Raw genomic sequence first — 17,745 nt, forward strand, 5'->3', positions numbered from 1 at the left:
TTGAATCTCCTTTTGAACTATTGACCTCGTGGAAAATTAATGTGTTTTCAGATCTTAGGTTACTGAACAGGCAGAGCCAGGCAGTGAAACTGAACAGTGATTCATTATGTGCTGCTAAGAAGCTATACAATTTAGTTTCGGATGTTCGTAACCATTTTCAAATAGCTGAGATGAAGGTCTACAAAACATATGAAGGGCATATAACTCAGTTTTGTTGTTTCAAAGCCCAAAAAGCGAGTTGAAAAACAAGGATTGAACCAGCCCGAAATTCCTGCACTGCAAAGACTGTTTCGGTTTATGGCCCTTATCTCAACCCTCAGATGTCCAAAAATTGCAAGATCAGTTTATTTGGAAAGAAAATTTGATTATCTACAATTTCTCCAGAAATAGAGATCTTTGAATTCGCACGTTTTCTACCTCAAATTGGGCCCGCAATGTCTGAGTAGGAAGGAATTTAAATGCAGAAAAGGAAACTTTCCTCATTACTGCAGGGGTAGAAAGACACAATATAAAAGAAGAAAAAGGAAGGAGAGAGGACAGAACAGAAACCCTACAACATAGAAAAGAAAAAGAGAGGAGGCGGCACCAAGGGGAACAAAAAAGAAACAAAAGGCAAAAAATATTGAAGACCGGGAGGACACCTATCTATTCCGCTGAAATTCTTCTGCTTTTGAGTGATGTTCATCGTATCAAGTTTGTTTCTCTTTAATTTAACTATGGAGTAGACTTTTATTCTGGGATTTTTGAATGTAAACCTTACTATGATTATGTGAATAATTTTCTTCGATTGAATTATTACATTAAGATGTTGAGTATTTCATTCTATGTGTAATGCTTGCGTGTGTTTGGCCAACATCTGCATGATTTAGAATTCAATTTGAAACTGAGAAGTGATAATTGTTTTAGCTATTGTTCGAAATACCGTAAGAAATCTATAGGATAGAGATATCCTAAGAACTTTTGTAATCGTTACAGGTTTTACAGTACTTAATAAATTTTGACAAGTTCAGAAATTTTGTAGAGTATATGAAATTTGTTTGTCGAAATAATTTATTGATGCTCGAGAGAGATTAATATTTACATAAGGAAAACCTGATTATCAACATTAGGAGTAATTAATTTAATCGAGAAAGTTCATGTAGGCATAGTTACGCTAAGTCAGAAATCCTAGAACCAGTACAATTGAATTCATTAATATTTAATCAATTGGTTGTTTGTTTTTAATCATTAATTTTTGTTTCATAAACTATCTTATTCGATTCCTCAAATAGATCATAATTTAAAAGACTTTGGTAATTAGTAGTAATTTTTACAAATCCTCGTGGGACGATACTCTACTCATCACTTTATTACTTGTTACGATTTGTGCACTTGCAAATTTAGGCCAACAAGTTTTTGGCGCCGTTGCCGGGGATTTTAGATAAAATTACTAATAATATCAATATAAATTAAATTTGATCTAATTTGATTGCCTTTTGTCTTCAGCTCTTTAGGTGTGTTGTCTAGTGCATGAGAAGCAACAAAAACCAGCCGTTGCTACCTTATAATCCTGAGATTGAGAGAACTGCAAGGGGATTAAGAAAGAAAACGCGAGAGACTCAAAACAGTTCAGGCATCATGGCAGACAATGAAAATCCTGAGCAAGATACACGGGCATTGAGAGATTTTGCTCTCCCACAGGTGACAGGAATTCGTTCTGTTATCAAGAAACCAAGGATTGAGGCCAATAATTTTGAGATCAAACCAGCAATACTGCAGATGAACCATTGTAAACTTATATTGACCATTGTATGCTTCTTTCACTCTCAAGTTTGATCTCAGCCAAGAGTGTCAGACTGGGAACCCATTCTCTCAGGCAGAGCATGCTCATTTTGTGTCAAACTACAACCGGCAGAACAACCCCTACAGTGTAACATATAATCCCGGTTGGAGAAATCATCCTAATTTCTCGTGGAACAATCAAACTGTCATGAAGAATCCAGCCATGCCATCTTCAAGTGAGAACATGAAAGAGAAATCAAAACTTGAAGAAGCTATGACACAATTAGCAAACAACACCAGCAGATTCATGACTGAAACAAATACCAATTTGTAGAACCAAGCAGCCTCAATTTGAAATTTAGAGGTTCAGGTTGGTCAGTTAGCCAACATGCTCACGGGTAGACAACAAGGAAATCTACCAAGCACAACTGAAATTAATCCTAAGGAGCAATGCAAGGCCATAACTTTAAGAAGTGGAAAAGAAGTGGAGCAGACTGCTGGAAACAAGAGTGCAGGAAGAGAAGAAGAGGAGCAAATGGTCGAACCAATTCAGAATATGAAAAAATCTGATCCTCTGCCAGAACCAATGCAAGAAATAATGCAGAGAATTCCATTTCCACAACATCTCAAGAAGAATAAACTTGATAAGCAATTTTCTAAATTTCTTGATGTGTTTAAAAAATTGCAGATTAACATTCCTTTTGCAGATGCTCTTGAACAAATGCCAAGCTATGTGAAATTTCTGAAGGACATCCTCTCAAACAAAAAAAAGCTAGAGGAATATGAGACTGTCGCTCTTACTGAGGAATGTAGTGCTATTTTGCAGAAAAAACTACCTCCTAAACTTAAGGATCCAGGGAGTTTTACTATACCATGTTCCATTGGAAATTCTATATTTGAAAAAGCTTTATGTGATTTAGGTGCAAGTATTAATCTCATGCCTTTATCTATTTTTAAGAAGCTTGGTTTAGGTGAAGCAAGGCCAACCACAGTAACACTGCAGCTAGCTGACAGGTCATTGAAGCATCCAAGGGGAATAATTGAAGATGTACTGGTGAAAGTGGGCAAGTTCATCTTTCTAGCAGACTTCATCATACTGGATATGGAGGAGGATAATGAGATTCCTATCTTGCTTGGCCGGCCATTCTTGGCCACTGGAGGTGCGTTAATTGATGTGAAGAAAGGGGAGTTGCGGTTAAGGGTGAATGAAGAGGAGGTGATTTTCAATGTGTTCAAAGCCATCAAACAACCAGATATGGGGGAGAGTTGCTTCAGCATTCAAATGGTGGACTCCTTAATTAATGACAAAGTCAAGCTTCCAACCGACCCGTTGGAAGCATGTTTGGTAAATAATGTACTGGAAGAGGATGCTGAAATAGCAGAATATTCATGTTGGATGGACTCTTTTAAACCTAACCGCAAAAGATACTTTGAAGATTTGGGACAACTAGCACCAAAGATAAAATCAACCAGTGAACAAGCACCGGTTCTGGAATTGCAACCTCTGCCAGAACACCTTCGGTATGCATATCTTGGAGAAGCTTCCACCTATCCTGTGATAGTCTCTGCAAAGCTGACCAAAACAGAGGAAGAAAAATTGTTGAGGGTGTTGAGAAAACATAAGGCAGCTCTCGGGTGGGTATTGGCAGATATCAAAGGCATCAGTCCCTCTATTTGCATGCATAAAATTCTGTTGGAGGATGAAGTCAAGCCAACAGTAGAACATCAGAGAAGGCTTAACCCGACCATGAAAGAGGTAGTCCGAAAAGAAGTTCTGAAATGGTTAGATGCTGGTGTTATTTATCCAATCTCTGACAGCTCATGGGTGAGCCCAGTTCAAGTTGTGCCAAAGAAAGGAGGAATGACAGTGGTAAAAGATGCAAACAACAACTTGATCCCTACTAGACCGGTAACTGGATGGAGGATTTGTATGGATTATCGAAAGCTCAACAAGGCAACTCGCAAAGATCACTTCCCCATACCATTCATTGATCAGATGCTAGACAGGTTAGCTGGGCATGAATACTACTGTTTCCTAGATGGCTATTCAGGATACAACCAAATAGCCATCGCACCTGAGGACCAGGAGAAGACCACTTTCACCTGCCCTTATGGTACTTTTGCTTTCAGAAGAATGCCTTTTGGGTTGTGTAATGCACCAGCTACCTTTCAGAGGTGCATGATGGCTATTTTTTTAGATATGGTGGAGCAAATCATTGAGATCTTCATGGATGACTTTTCTGTATTTGGAACTTCTTTTGATGACTGCCTTGCAAAGTTGGCGTTGGTTTTGGAGCGTTGTGAAAAGACAAACTTGATATTGAACTGGGAAAAATGTCACTTCATGGTAAAGGAAAGTATAGTATTGGGGCACCGGATTTCAGAAAAAGGAATAGAGGTAGACAGAGCTAAAATTGAGGCAATAGACAAGCTTCTGTCGCCAACTACAGTAAAAGGGGTTAGGAGTTTCCTTGATCATGCGGGATTTTATAGGAGGTTCATCAAAGACTTCTCTAAAATATCCAAACCGCTATGCAGTCTGCTGCTAAAAGACATAAAGTTTCAGTTTGATGAGGAATGCAAGACAGCCTTTATGTTGTTGAAAAAGAAGTTAGTGACAACTCCTATTGTAATTGCACCGGATTGGGAGAAACCATTTGAGCTTATGTGTGATGCAAGTGATTATGCAGTTGGAGCAGTACTGGGGCAACGAAAAAATAATGTGTTTCACACCATATACTATGCCAGCAGAACACTCAACGATGCCCAGCTCAATTATGCCACAACCGAGAAAGAGTTGCTTGTTGTGGTCTATGCATTTGATAAGTTTCGGCCTTATCTGATGGGAAACAAAGTACTGGTGTATACTGATCATGCTGCAATTAGACACCTAGTGTCTAAGAAAGATGCCAAGCCTAGACTTATCCGTTGGATCCTATTACTGCAAGAATTTGATGTAGAAATTAAAGATAAAAAGGGGACTGAGAATGTGGTGGCAGATCATCTTTCAAGGCTGGAATTGACACAGCAGCTGGAGCCTAAATTCACGGTTATAAATGAATGTTTTCCTGATGAAAGACTCTTAGCAATTTCCACTAACAAATTCTTTCCTTGGTATGCAGATTATGTCAACTTTCTTGCAGGTAAGATCATACCGCCAGATTTTTCTTACCAGCAAAAGAAGAAATTTTTTTCTGAAGTCAAACACTACTTCTGGGAGGAGCCAATACTCTATCGGCATTGTGCAGATCAAGTCATCAGGAGGTGTGTTCCAGAAGAGGAAATGACAAATATATTGAAGCACTGCCACACACTTGAATATGGGGGGCATTTTGGAACACAGCGCACTGCAGCCAAAGTTTTGCATTCAGGTTTTTATTGGCCCACTATGTTTAAAGATGCTCATGCTTTTGTTACTGCTTGTGATAGATGTCAGCATACAGGGAATATATCTCGACGAAATGAAATGCCACTACAGAATATCCTAGAAGTTGAATTATTTGATGTTTGGGGCATCGATTTCATGGGACCTTTTCCTTCATCCTATAACAACAAATACATTCTCTTAGCAGTGGATTATGTATCAAAGTGGATCGAGGCAATTGCAACGCCTACAAATGATGGCAAGGTAGTACTTAATTTTCTACGAAAGAACATCTTTACCAGATTTGGTACTCCTCGAGCCATCATCAGTGATGAAGGAACTCATTTTTGCAACAAGCAGTTTGAAGCACTGCTATCTAAGTATGGAGTCAGACACAAAAGAGCATTGGCTTATCATCCTCAGACAAATGGCCAAACAAAGGTATCAAATAGAGAGGTGAAGCAAATTTTAGAGAAAACAGTAAGTAATTCTCGGAAAGATTGGGCAAGAAAGCTAGATGATACATTATGGGCATATCGGACAGCATTCAAAACACCATTGGGAATGTCTCCGTATCGATTAGTTTTTGGGAAAGCATGTCATCTTCCTGTTGAATTAGAGCATAAGGCATACTGGGCAATGAAACAACTGAACATGGATTTGCAGGTTGCAGGTGAGAAAAGAATCCTGCAACTTAATGAGATGGATGAATTTCGCAATGAGTCCTATGAAAATGCCAAGATATACAAAGAAAGAACCAAGGCATGGCATGACAAACACATTGTACGCAAGGAGTTTGTCCCTGGTCAACAAGTATTACTCTTCAATTCACGGCTCCGCTTGTTTCCTGGTAAGCTCAAATCACGATGGTCAGGACCATTTACGGTTGTGAGGGTATTTCCTTATGGAGCAGTAGAGGTCACCCATGATGAAAAGGGAACATTCACAGTGAATGGGCAGCGTCTGAAGCATTATAGGAATGGAGAGTCTATTGGGAAAAGGGATGATATCCCTCTCACTTCATCTTAGATAAATGGAAAAGTCAAGCTAATGACTATAACTAAGCGCTGATTGGGAGGCAACCCACGTAAAAAAAAAAAAAAAAAAAAAAAAAAACCTTATTTGTTTCATTGAGTTGTGCAGGAATTGATTATACAAGAAAATAACCAGGAGCAACAGCAAAGTCACACCCACAAAGTCAAAAGGAAGTATTCGTAAGCCTTTCTATTCTTTATTTTTCCATTGAGGACAATGTGATATTTAAGTTTGGGGGAGACATTGCATATTTTGACTATGAAAGACATTGCACACTAGAACCATGAAAACAGAGGGTGAAAAGTGATATGCATTTAAGACCAACTTTGACATTTTTAGGTGCTTCATGATGTAACCATGATATTTCTTGGCTTAGAGCGGATGATATCTTATAAAGTTGGATTAAGCATGACTATTTTCTTTTGAATTATTGAAGTACACTTTTTCAGCACAGTCATGTGAATTGTGTAGTTATGCATAAGAGATAAGTGTGTTGTTCTTTCTTGTTATTACCCTCTAAAAAAATATATATATCAAAACAAGGAGTGATAATGAGTATGAAATTGAATGAATAAGTATATGATGTGTACCTACTCCAATGTTTTGAGTTGCTTAGTAACTAGGAGTATTCATCACAAATGTTTACTTTTACGTCAAACGACAGCTTAAAATATGAGTATGCAAAGCATTTTAAGTTTATGACCTGTTAAGTAACCGGGTGCATTCATCACAAATGTTTGTATTCGCGTCAAAAGACAAGTGATAAATTTAAAAAAATCACCCTTGTCAAAAGACAAGTAAAAGTGTGTTATTACTCCTAAAGTTTGCTACCTTGTTCAAAAAAAAAAAATGACGGAATGACTGTGCACGGTTCAAGGATGCTAAACACATGAAACACATGGATGAGTTGGAAGTTTGTACAACGACCTGCACAGAGAGTAGGAATGCTTAATTTTTCATTATCTAATATTGTCTATGAGCTAAGTCAAGAAGTGAATGTTGCATGATGGAGCCTTTTAAATGTGAAAGTTGAACTTATCATGAGCTTTTAGAACTCTGCTTTCATGGTTTCCTTTTTGCTCGAGGACAAGCAAACATTCAAGTTTGGGGCTATTTGATAAGGGAATTTTTAGCATGTATAATTTCTGTTATTCATGCTTGATTTTTAAATATTTTGGATGTGTTGCACAAGACAATTAGAATTTTGAATCTCTTTTTGAACTATTGACCTCGTGGGAAATTAATGTGTTTTCAGATCTTAGGTTACTGAACAGGCAGAGCCGGGCAGTGAAACTGAACAGTGATTCATTATGTGCTGCAAAGAAGCTATACAATTTAGTTTCGGATGTTCGTAACCATTTTCAAATAGCTGAGATGAAGGTCTACAAAACATATGAAGGGCATATAACTCAGTTTTGTTGTTTCGAAGCCCAAAAAGCGAGTTGAAAAACAAGGATTGAACCAGCCCGAAATTCCTGCACTGCAAAGACTGTTTCGGTTTATGGCCCTTATATCAACCCTCAGATGTCCAAAAATTGCAAGATCAGTTTCTTTGGAAAGAAATTTGATTATCTACAATTTCTCCAGAAATAGAGATCTTTGAATTCGCACGTTTTCTACCTCAAATTGGGCCCGCAATGTCTGAGTAGGAAGGAATTTAATGCAGAAAAGGAAACTTTCCTCATTACTGCAGGGGTAGAAAAGCCACAATATAAAAGAAGAAAAAGGAGGAGAGAGGACAGAACAGAAACCCTACAACATAGAAAAGAAAAAGAGAGGAGGCGGCACCAAGGGGAACAAAAAAAGAACAAAGGCAAAAATATTGAAGACCGGGAGGACACCTATCTATTCCGCTGAAATTCTCTGCTTTTGAGTGATGTTCATCGTATCAAGTTTGTTTCTCTTTAATTTAACTATGGAGTAGACTTTTATTCTGGGATTTTTGATGTAACCTTACTATGATTATGTGAACAATTTCTTCGATTGAATTATTACATTAAGATGTTGAGTATTTCATTCTATGTGTAATGCTTGCGTGTGTTTGGCCAACATCTGCATGATTTAGAATTCAATTTGAAACTGAGAAGTGATAATTGTTTTAGCTATTGTTCGAAATACCGTAAGAAATCTATAGGATAGAGATATCCTAAGAACTTTTGTAATCGTTACAGGTTTTACAGTACTTAATAAATTTTGACAAGTTCAGAAATTTTGTAGAGTATATAAAATTTGTTTGTCGAAATAATTTATTGATGCTCGAGAGAGATTAATATTTACATAAGGAAAACCTGATTATCAACATTAGGAGTAATTAATTTAATCGAGAAAGTTCATGTAGGCATAGTTACGGTAAGTCAGAAATCCTAGAACCAGTACAATTGAATTCATTAATATTTAATCAATTGGTTGTTTGTTTTTAATCATTAATTTTTGTTTCATAAACTATCTTATTCGATTCCTCAAATGGATCATAATTTAAAAGACTTTGGTAATTAGTAGTAATTTTTAAAAATCCTCGTGGGACGATACTCTACTCATCACTTTATTACTTGTTACGATTTGTGCACTTGCAAATTTAGGCCAACACATAGGCGTTTAGGCCATGCATCCTTTGGATATTTACAGAAATTATTCCCACAATTATTTTCACAATTGATTGTTTTAGATTTTAAGTGTGATGTATGTGAACGTGCTAAAAGTCATCGTGTTTCATTTCCTATTAGTATGAATAAAAGTCCTGCACCTTTTATGGTTGTTCACTCGGATGTATGGGGACCAACAAACACTCCTTCTCTAAATGGATCACGTTGGTTTGTTTCATTCATTGATGATCACACCCGCATGACGTGGATTTGCTTAATGAAAATCAAAGAGTGAAGTGAAGTGAGTTCTTTATTCCAGCAATTCCACAAAATGATAGCAACACAGTATCAGACCAATATTCAGGTGATCAGGACTGATAATGGGGGAGAGTTTATCAATCACAGCTTGAAAGATTACTTGAACACACATGGCATTATTCATCAAACAACTTGCCCTTACACCCCTCAACAGAATGGAGTGGCTGAACGGAAAAATCGTCATCTCCTTGAGGTCGTTCGTGCCTCCTTATTTGAAGCTCACATGCCTACTACTTACTGGGGAGAAGCTGTTACTACCGGAGCATACATTATCAAAAGGGTACCTTCTAGTTCTCTGCAATTCCAAACCCCCTTCGAGGTTCTCCATCGCCTTGTAAGTGCTCCTACAATGCCAAACTTACCTCCTAAAGTTTTTGGATGTGTAGCTTATGTACATCTTCATAAAGGTTTGAGAACTAAGTTGGAACCTCGGGGACTTCGATGTGTGTTTGTTGGCTATGCTCTGCACCAAAAAGGCTATCGATGTTATCACCCTCCTTCTCGCCAACTTTATGTTACTCTGGATGTGGTCTTCCATGAAACTACTATGTATTATTCATCTCAAACTAAGGAGAACGATGAAGTGCAGATAGCAACTAAGCCTACAGACAATGTGGATATCATTGCACATGGTAACCAACTGATTGATACTTTGGATAGCTTGGAGAGTAATGAAGAATGTCCAGTTAATGAGAACACAGAGGAACACCAGGACAGGGAAGAGTATACCAGTGAAAATGGTCCAGAAATCGTTGATGGTAACCAGGATACCTTGGAGGGGCCGACAGTTTCCCACAGTGTACCAGTTAACCAATTGTCTTCCCCGGTTGATTCCAGACTTGAGTCTCATGATATTCATCCAATTGAGTCCCTAAAAGAACTACCTAATCGAGTCACAAGAGGTAAACCCAAGGTGAACTATGAACCAACCCTTCACTCAAAACTCAAATACCCTATGAATAACTATGTATCCTATCATAGATTGTCAAACGAAAAAATGGCATTTGTACATCAATTATCCGTTGTATCTATTCCTAACAATGTGCAGGAAGCCTTGGCTGATCCTAGATGGAGGGAGGCAATGAATGAAGAAATGAAAGCCCTTCAACAAAACTCAACATGGGACGTTGTTGACTTGCCGAAAGGAAAGAAACCTGTTGGGTGTAGGTGGGTCTTCACCATTAAATACAAAGCTGATGGAACCATAGTTTTGAAACCCGACCCGGTTATTGACCCGGTCGACTCTCTGGGTCACGGGTCAGGTGGGTTGACCTGGGTTAACCCGGGTCAACCCAAAAAAACCTTCTTTTCATCCTTCTTCTTTTCATTCATTTATTTATTTGGGAAAGAGAGCTGTCGCGATTCATGCCTTCGTTTTAAATCAGTCGTGTTTGATCTGCGGCAATTTTCAGGTGGAAGTGGAAGCATTGGTGATTCAAGGACCCAAGCTGGGCACGGTGATGAGCCAGGTGAAGAAGCCTCTGTCTTCTCCACCGCCGCAATGCTCCCGTACTCCACCCTCGACGAGGCATCGGCGGCGCTAGGAAGGAATTTGACTGTAGCGGAGACATTGTGGTTCAATTACTCTGCAAAAAAGTCTGATTATTATCTATTTTGCCACAACATCTTGTTTCTTTTTCTGATCTTCTCTGTCGTGCCTTTACCCTTGTTCTTCACAAATCTCTGGCGATCTGCTGGGCTTGACAAGTACAAGATTCAGCCTAAAGTCAAGCTGTCTCCTTCTGAAGAGTTCAAGTGTTACAAGGATGTTATGTTCATGTTCTTTTTTGTCGTGGGACCTTTACAATTGGTTTCCTACCCTTCCATCAAGGTACCTCATCACCACCAGAAGGCAGAAGGACTTCTGGCTCCTTGCTTGGGTTCATTTCAGAGGACAAAAAAGTGACCGGGTTTGGCCGGGTCGACTGGGTCCCGGGTCGACCCTCCGGGTCGACCGGGCCAAATCCCAAGCGGGTTTTGGCCTTCATCCGAACCGGTTTCATGCCTGGGTCAGCCGGGTCCCGGGTCGACCCGCCGGGCCGGTCCGGGTTTTAAAACTATGGATGGAACTATTGAACGGTGCAAAGCAAGGCTGGTAGCCAAGGGATATACTCAAACATATGGAATTGATTATATGGAGACTTTTTCACCGGTGGCCAAACTTAATACTGTTCGTATTATACTATCTCTAGCAGTTAATCTTGACTGGCCGCTACATCAATTTGATGTAAAGAATGCATTTCTACATGGAACACTCCAAGAAGAAGTGTATATGGAATTACCTCCCAGCTGTAAACAGCAAACGGAAGGTAATAAACAGGTTTGCAGGTTGAGAAAATCCCTATATGGTTTAAAGCAGTCTCCTAGAGCGTGTTTCGGAAGGTTCACAAATTTTATGAAGACAGTTGGTTACACACAAAGTAACTCGGATCACACTTTATTCTTGAAGCATAATGAAAAACACATTACAATTCTCATTGTGTATGTTGATGATATAATAGTAACCGGAGATGATCCAGCAGAGAGGAAGAGATTACACGAGCACCTTGCCCGTGAGTTTGAGATGAAAGACCTTGGAGAGTTGAAGTATTTCTTGGGCATTGAAGTGTCACGGTCAGATAAAGGTATTTTTCTTTCACAAAGAAAATATGCCTTAGACTTACTAAGTGAAACAGGTATGACAGCATGCAGTCCAGCTAGCACTCCTATGGAAGAGAACTTGAAACTACATGGTGATTCCAATCAAGTTCCGACTAACAAAGAACGCTATCAGAGGTTGGTTGGAAGGTTAATGTATCTTGCACATACTCGACCTGATTTAGCTTATTCATTGAGTGTGGTCAGTCAATTTATGCATTCTCCAAGCGAAGAACACATGAATGCTGTCACCCGTATCTTATGCTACTTGAAGTCGTCTCCAGGAAAAGGAATTTTGTTCACAAAAGGACACAATTTGGATGTTAATGGTTATACAGATGCTGATTGGGCTGGTTCTATTCAAGATCGACGTTCTACTTCTGGTTATTTCACGTTTGTAGGAGGAAACTTGGTTACATGGCGAAGTAAAAAACAGGAGGTAGTTGCTAGATCAAGTGCTGAGGCTGAATATAGAGGGATGGCTAAAGCTATATGCGAATTGTTGTGGATTAGAAATCTGATGATAGATTTACATATTAAGCCAGTCAATCCTATGAAGTTGTATTGTGACAACAAGGCAGCATGTGATATTGCTCATAATCCTGTTCAACATGATCGTACTAAACATGTTGAAGTTGTTAGGCATTTTATCAAGAAAAAGCTAGAAGAAAAGCTAATTGAAGTTCCTCATGTTCGATCTCAAGACCAGCTCGCTGATATACTAACCAAGGCACTGTCAAACCACGCGTTTAGTGCAATTCTCAGCGAAATTGGAATGAGTGACATCTACGCACCAACTTGAGGGGGAGTGTTAACAATTACGGTAATTATCTCCAAGTTGGATTTGCAGCATTCAAGTCCTACATTGTCTCTGATATTAGCTGGAAAGATATATTCCAGCATCCCAGTAAATACGTGATTGTATCCTAGTAGAAATAGGTTTCCATGTAATTAGCAAATCAGTCCTAAACTATAGGATCTGATACGTAGGGATTCTTATGTAGAGTAGCTATATATATTCTGCTTGTAACAGAGGAAGCTTTAAGTGAAAATAAAACAATTGAATCCCTTTGAAAACTCTGCGTACGTTTTTTACTCTTTGTTCATGGAGAAACTTGGAGATGACAAAGCACTTTCTCAAGAAGTTGAGCAAATTGCGGTAGATGTTGCGAGGGAATGTGCTGGTTTGCCATTGGGAATTATTACAGTGGCAAGAAGCTTAAGGGGAGTGGATGACCTACATGAGTGGAGGAATACGTTAAATAAATTGAGAGAATCAAAATTTAAGGACATGGAAGATGAGGTATTCCGGTTATTGAGGTTTAGTTATGATCAGTTAGATGATTTAGCACTACAACATTGTCTCTTATACTGTGCATTATTTCCTGAAGATGATTTAATTGAAAGGGATGTCCTCATAAATTATTTGATTGATGAGGGAATAATGAAAGGAATGAGGAGCAGTCAAGCAACATTTGACGAGGGCCACACAATGCTCAATAAACTTGAAAATGTCTGCCTATTGGAAAGTGCTCGAATGGTGTATGATGGCAGTAGATGTGTCAAGATGCATGACTTGATTAGGGACATGGCCATCCAAATACAGCAAGAGAACTCTCAAGTCATGGTTAAAGCGGGTATGCAATTAAAAGAATTGCCGGATGCAGAGGAGTGGACAGAAAATCTTGTGAAAGTTTCACTAATGGGTAACCATATTGAAGAAATTCCCTCGAGCCATTCACCAAGGTGTCCCAATCTGTCAACTCTATTTCTATATCGTAATAAAGGGTTGCGATTTATTTCAGATTCATTTTTCATGCAATTACATGGGCTGAAGGTACTCAATCTGTCTAGCACAAATATCAAAAAATTACCTGATTCTATCTTTGATTTGGTGAGTCTCACTGCATTATCTCTCTGTGATTGTCAATTCTTAAGGAGTGTACCATCATTAAGAAAGCTCAGGGCACTAAAGAGGTTAGATCTCTTTAAAACTAAACTTAGAAATATGCCTCAAGGAATGGAATGTCTATCCAACCTCTGGTATCTCAGACTCGGTTCATTTGGTAAATCATTTGGTGAAAAGGAGTTTCCCAGTAGGGTAATACCTGAACTCTCTCACTTGCAAGTGTTTGCATCTGGTGCTTCGTTAACGGTTAAAGGAAAGGAAGTAGGGTGCTTAAGGAAGTTGAAAACTCTGCAATGCTGTTTTGAAGGTTGCTCTGACTTTGTGGAGTTTCTCAGATCTCGGGATCAAACCAAATCACTAAGGAATTACAGAATCCATGTAGGGCTTTTGGATGATTTTCCGCAGTTTTGGCGACCTTTCGGCAGAAGTAAAGAAATTGTTTTACGTAACTTGAGTATCAACGGAGATGGAGATTTTCAGGCCATGTTCCCAAATGACATTCAAGGACTAGAGATTTTTACATGTACTGATGCAACAACTTTATGCGACATTTCACCGGTGATAATGTATGCAACTAAACTAGAGTTCCTCAACATTCAGCAGTGCAGTAACATGGAGAGCTTGGTTTTATCTTCTTGGTTCTGCTCCGCTCCACTTCTATTGCCATCATCTAACAGTATATTTTCTGGTCTTAAAATATTTTGTTGCTATGACTGTAAGAGTATGAAGAAGCTACTCCCTCTTGTCTTGCTGCGAAACCTCAAAAACTTGGAACATCTTGTAGTTGAAGAATGTGAGAAAATGGAGGAGATAATAGGAACAACAGATGAAGAAATCAGCAGCAGCAGCTCCAATCCGATCACAGAATTAATACTCCCAAAGTTAAGATTTCTGACATTGAGATCTTTACCAGAACTGAAAAGCATTTGTGGTGCAAGAGTGATTTGCGATTCTCTTGAACAAATTGAAGTAGACACATGTGAGAAGCTGAAGAGGATTCCAATTTGTCTTCCGTTGCTTGAAAATGGCCAGCCATCTCCTCCCCCTTCTCTTCAATACATCAATGCATTTCCAAAAGAATGGTGGGAGACAGTAGTGGAGTGGGAGCATCCTAACGCAAAGGATGTCCTTTATCCCTATGTACATTTTGAACCATATTGTTGAACCATATTGAATTACAGGTAACCATCGTGTTTATATTCCTCTCCTCCCTCCCTCTCTTAATCTTAAAACTTGTTTTTCTCACTGATTCCTCTGTTAATTTATTATTTTTTTTAATGTGGAATTGGATGGCGCTTCATTTTTTCATGGATTTTAACTATTTGGTGATCTTTTTTTATAGGTAAATGGTGAAGGAAGGCAAGCCTTATATTCAACAAGGATTGAAAAGAAGGCGTGTTGCCTCTTCCGGATTCGCTGCCATCAAATATTGATCCAGAGTTTTTAATTTTACTGTTGAGCAATGCTTTTCTGCAGAGAGCTTGGTTGCTTCTCATTCTTCTGAGATCGGGATTTATAGCCCTGACAGGATTAAGCTATTATGATTATTTTTCTTTACGATAAAGATCTTGTAATCTTTGATTTTATCTATAAATAAAATTGGAGGGATGGCAGTAACCTCCAAGTTCTTGTTCTGCTCCTGGTTCTTTGTTCTTTGATCTTCGAAGGGTTGTGAGTGAAAGTGAGGTTTGAAAATGGAATCTTCAAATTGACATTTTTGAATATTTCAATTTTGAAAAACAACTTGGTGCAGACCTGTGCAGGGCATGCAATTTGCTCAATATATGAGTGCCCCTTCATTGCTCATGTTGGACGTGTTCTCAAGGAGGTGAGATTGAGATTTTTGAATATTTCGAATGTCTGTCTTCAATTTTGAAAAACAACTTGGTGCAGGGCATGCAACTTGCCCATCTTGGGCTGAATATATAAGTGCCCCTTCATTTTAATTACCAAGCGTGTTTAGTATTATGGTATATAATATTTTTGTTTCAAATACATTAAAATAATTTATTTTATTTTTAACATCAACTTATTAAAATCATTGAAAAAATTAAAAAAACTTAAATTTAATATATTTTTTAAATAAAAATACTCTTAAAAAATATCTAAAATAAAAAAACTGCCGCTTTTCCAAATGGGTTCTCGAGAAACATATCTTCGCCACAAAAGCTTTATGCATTTCATGATACCAATATTGCAGTGCTAATAATTTGCAAGCAAGCACAATTACATTGCCAATAATTTGACATTAAAGAAGCTGTTTCCTTTTCTTTTTCTTTTTCTTCCTAAAATGATTATATAAATTTTCAATAACAAGTTAATTGGGATGTCAAAGGAAAGCGGTTATAAGCAATAATTAAGTTCAATAAATAGTTAATAAATTAACTGTGATTGAATCTCTCATTTCATGATACATGGAGATGAACGTAACAACATACTCAAATAAAAGGAAGTCTTGACACCAAGGCACCTCATAAACCTCAAATGGGAAATTAAAATTTTGATTAACAGTTTCGAAATCTTTGTCATGTGAAGAAACAGTACTTTGATAATATGCAAAACTCACTAGTTTTTCTATTTCTCTCTTGTATTCGAGGTGTGTTTTCCTACTAATTTCTCATCCATACTGATTTTGTGTTTGATAACGTGGTTCAACCTGTTTTTAAAAGTGTTTTTTAAACTACTTTTTGTATGAAAAAACATAACATTCATGCATTTCAAGTAATTTTTATGGTTTTGATGTGATAATGTTAAAAAATTAAAAAAAATTAAAAATACAATATTTTGATGCATTTTCAATTAGAAAGCGGTGTTGAAAAAAACCGACACATCTATGATATTGGTATTATTTGACCTGATTCAGGATCTTATGGTGTGGAATTTGGTGATGCCGATGGATTTGATTTTTAAGAGTTTTTTCTTTCTCCGTAATATCTGAGATTGTCAAAAAAACTTGAACCAGATGTAAAATAGAAATACACAGCTCATGAAGAAGGAAGCTAAAGAAATGCTTATCTCAGGGCTAACAAGAAAATCCCGAACACCGTCTTCAATAACTGCTTATTTGAGAACAACAACCATGGCATTCGATGCAGCCTAGTCTCGCCTATGTCCTAACAGCTGAGCCAATAGCAAGTTAGCAACGCATTCAATAGTAGCAACAGCCTAGGTAATGGGTGGCGGGGAATGATGGTCTTGACTTTTCTAGATCTTTATTTTTTTCTCTTTGACTAGGCGGGGACCACAGTCACCACACCGTGTGGTTGTTGGACCAAGAACACATAGGACATGTTTGGTTGGTGTGGAAATAATCAAGCATGTATTGTATCTTATTTTTTAAGAATAAATGTCCAACTCAAAATAAAATTTTCCTATAAGAATCATAAATTTTTTCATTAATTAGTAAAAAACATTACACGGAGAATAGACATAATATAGATACAACTTCTAGTTTTCATGATTTTAATTGTTCAAGATTCTTTGTAAATATTTAATGGTTTTGAAAAATAATTAAATATTTAATGGTTGGTTCTTGAATTGCTTCAACACTAGTAGATTGTTTGTTTTAAATATGTTAATTATTATTAGTTGATGAAAAGTTGCTTAAATTATGTATGAATTTTATATTTGAACAATGTATTTTAAGGTATTTGAACTATGCATGAATTTTTATTTGAACCCTGTATTTTTAGGTGCTTTTATTCTATATGAAAAAAAAAATTTCTTTGCGATTTTACAATTTTACAATCTGTTTTTACGATCTGAGTTTATTTTGCATTTTCCGTACCGTATCAAAAATACGATTTTGACAACCTTGGTTCTAATAGTCCAACCCGTGGATATTTGTAATAACCATGAAAAACTTAGCCCAACTTGAAATATCAAACCCTTCAAGTATAAAAAAATTTAAATGGGTCAAGTCTATAATTTTGTAAAATATCAAAAGTTGAGTTGAATATAATTATGGATCCAAACTCGACTCAATTATATTTATGAACACCTCTAGAAAAGCCTTTCATTTACACTTATTATTATAATAAATTTTCTTTAAAATATTAAAAGTTGGTCTTTTCAACTTTTTCAAAATATGGTGATTACTTTGATACTTTTAAAAACAAAATCAACATAACTCTCTCACA

General features: G+C 37.4%; 1 pseudogene; it reads left to right on the top strand.

The window, feature by feature from the left end:
- Nucleotides 1-4,105: 4,105 nt before the first annotated feature.
- LOC140955094 (uncharacterized) overlaps nucleotides 4,106-17,745 on the top strand; it is a 48,595-nt pseudogene continuing 34,955 nt past the window's right edge.

This window comes from Populus alba, chromosome 19 (assembly GCF_005239225.2).
Source record: "Populus alba chromosome 19, ASM523922v2, whole genome shotgun sequence".
Lineage (NCBI taxonomy): Eukaryota > Viridiplantae > Streptophyta > Magnoliopsida > Malpighiales > Salicaceae > Populus > Populus alba.